General features: G+C 35.7%; 1 pseudogene; it reads left to right on the top strand.

The window, feature by feature from the left end:
* Positions 1 to 403: 403 nt before the first annotated feature.
* Positions 404 to 3,055, top strand: LOC101582198 (annotated as a pseudogene).
* Positions 3,056 to 3,403: the final 348 nt, after the last annotated feature.

Below are 3,403 nucleotides of genomic sequence, written 5' to 3'. Positions count from 1 at the left end.
GCTATAGTATGGGATGGGAACACATTTTACTGTACACAATCTAATCAGCTATGAATAAGATTAGCATTTTGTGGTGTGTTTATGGCATAAATATTTCTCTCTTTTTATTACTTCTTCATTAAAACTTAGTATATATTTGTAAACATGAATGTCTGATATATTTAAATTAGCATAAATACTGGTGGACTTTAATACATCCATCATTTTTCATGTTCACACTATATTCCACTGTAGTTAATTGGCACATCAACAGTAAAAAATATACACTATGGCCTATTTATGTTTTAGATTTTATTTACTGATGAAAATATGCACATCATTCTTTACCCAACAGAAATCATAAGTTTCAGGTTAGAAATACAAAGCAAGACCTGTCTGACTGACCTTCAGCAAAGCTGCTATTATGTTCTCTCGGGAGAACATCGTTGGGATGTCAGCCTGGGCCTTACAGCCACAAAAGATCCAAGTTGGAAACAAGGCAACTTAGAAAGATATTACCAGGTGACTAAAGTATTTTTTAATAATTTTATTGAGAAACTAATAGCAATGAGACAGATTCAGAACAGATTACTATCACAGTTTCAGTAATTAATACATTGCATATTAATTATTATTCTTTGTACAAGATGCAGACATGATCTCCTGTCCACAAACACTATTAGAACAAATCTCTCTATTCAATGATCCAAGAGAATGTAGCGGTATATCTATACTAACTATTTTGAGTATACAGATACAAAATTTGTATCGCCATTTTTGGGTAAGTTTTGTCAGAGAAGGTCATTCCATTGTCATTTAAATACTGCAGGTGCATGAGTTCAGCAAAATATTCCAATATAGTCCAGTAGTCCATAATGTTAGTAGGTTTTCTGTAAGACTAGGAATGTCAGAAAATGTTGACTTGAGCCTTTTACAGTTCAGCATATTAATATGGCTTTACTTTTTATACCTCATTTTTATACTTTTCTGCTGGAAGGTTAAGACCAAGATAAAGCAAGACCTATACAGCAAGGAATGTAACTTTCATATCTGATAAGGTCAATCAAATCCCCTCAAGATTTATCTTGGAACCCTGTACCGCAGTTTGCAGATCCTGTGTCAGTGTGAGCCATGTGGGTGAGTCACGGCCATACCTTGACCAATTTTCTCTCTATGAAAGCCTAAGAGAATGTTCTTTCTCCATCTGACTCTTAGGCACACTCTACATCATCAATCACTTTCCTCTGTGGCACCATAATCTCCTTGATCAGAAAATTTGGGACACAGCTGAGTTACGTGATGTTACAGTACAGGATCTCCTATGTCCTGAGTCTTCACTGACCTTGAAAGGCTAGGGCCAAAATGTTGGCTGCTCTTTCATCTCTTCTTTTTCTCTAATTTCTGGTCTACACACTTGGTTTGTTAATCCTCCAAAAGAGAAGCTTATTATTATTACCTTACAACATAGTTTAACCTCACTATCTCTCGGTATATCAAACATCTTAGGAATAACATATAACAGGTATTTTTCAATCAAGTATTGATATATTAAACTTTAAGTCCCTCCAGAATATGAAGAAAAACATTTAAAAAATTAATAATAATATTACTAAACATTTACATATTTTTACACAGAAATTTAGAAATCTAACTATATACAGCATTCTAGCAGGACAGTCCTGTTACATTATTTTCTTTTTTCTTATTTTCATTTATTACCCTTTTTTAAAAAAACAAAAATTTACTTGAGAGACAGTATGCCAGTGATTGTTATGTTATGGCAAGCAGTATGTATTTAGAAGACCAGAATGATAGGCATTCCTAGCATGACCCTATCACTACACATTGCTATCTTCAGTGCAGCTGCTTAGTTCACAGGTATCAGTACGTATAGTTAGTCAGGGTGAGAATCCTACCAATTAACTGCTAGTTTCAAAAACCTGCTGATGTGTCTCAGGAACGTTGCCTTACCCATCTTGTGCGTATAAATGTATTGCTTTGGCCCTGCCAGGTTTCCCAGCTTTTCTCCTTGTCTTCTCCTTGTTGTCCAATCCTCAAGTTCTCAGTTTCCTTTTAATTGTGTTATACCTTTCTATTTTTATTTTTTGTTTTGAGTTCTTACACTAGAGAGACTATATGATATTTACACATGTGGGTCTGGTATATTTCACTTATGAGTATATCTCCAAGTGGAATCCACTTAAATATAAAGGCTTCAAGTTTATCATTCTTTATAGCTGAGTAATACTCCATTGTATAAAAATACCACATTTTTTTCATCCAGTCCTCAGGTGACGGGCATCTCAGGTGACTAAAGTTGATCACAATCATGAGGAAATTTCCAAGTCTATGAAAATGGTAGCAGCAGCAAAATGTACCCAAGCTGAGAGGCAGCTGAAACTGGTTCGAATATATGGAATAGAATCTTTTGCTCTCTGATATTAATGTACCTGAAGACAAAAAGAAACACTTTCTCATAGATGTATCCTCAGACAGGGGGCTGTGTGGTGCTCTTCATTCCTCAGTCACTGAACAGATAAAGAATGAGGTGACCACATTCTCAGGAGCTGGGAATGAGGTTACACTCATTGGAATTGGTTATAAAATTAGGGGGATACTCCAGGACTCATTCTGACCAGTTTCTGGTGACCTTCAAGGATGTGGGAAGAAAGCCCCCTACTTTTGGAGATGGGTATGTCATTGCTCTTTAATTACTCAATTCTGGATATGAGTTCGGTGAGGGCTCCGTCATCTTTAATCAATTCCGTTATATCCTATAAGCCAGAAGAAAAGCCCCTTTTCTCTTAATACCATTGCAAATGCTGAGAGCATGAGTATCTTTGATGATATTGATGCCTATGTGCTGCAGAATTACCAAGAGTACAATCTGGCCAATATAATCTACTACTCCCTGAAGGAATCCACCACCACCGAGCAAAGTGCCAGGATGACGGTGATGGACAACACCAGCAAGAGCACTTCTGAGATCATTGATAAATTGCCTTTGACATTCAATCACACACACCAAGCCATCATCACCACAGAAATCATCTCTGGTGCAGCAGCTGTGGATTAATGAAAATCAAGTTCCATCCTCAGACAAGAGGTAAAAAGGAAGATTCATCAAGGTGATTTCGTTTAGAGTTTACTACTGTCTTTGGCAACAGCAATGTGGTATATTATTTGAATTGCAAAAGACAGAAAGATATTTATAAATTACCTTACAATAAACAACCTAAAATAAAGGAAAAAATGCCTAGCAAAAATAACATGTTAAAATTCTTGATTTAAGTGGTGGTTACCTAAGTATTGTTACTTTCTAAAAATTTATTGAGCTGTAAATGTGTATTTGTTTATGTACTTATATGTGCTGTGACTAAGATAGTTATTCACTAAGATAGTGTGAGGCAAAAGGAATGTAGGC

Source organism: Octodon degus, unplaced genomic scaffold (genome assembly GCF_000260255.1).
Source record: "Octodon degus isolate 3935 unplaced genomic scaffold, OctDeg1.0 scaffold00058, whole genome shotgun sequence".
Classification (NCBI taxonomy): Eukaryota; Metazoa; Chordata; class Mammalia; order Rodentia; family Octodontidae; genus Octodon; species Octodon degus.
This window is presented reverse-complemented; position numbering and strand designations above follow the sequence as displayed.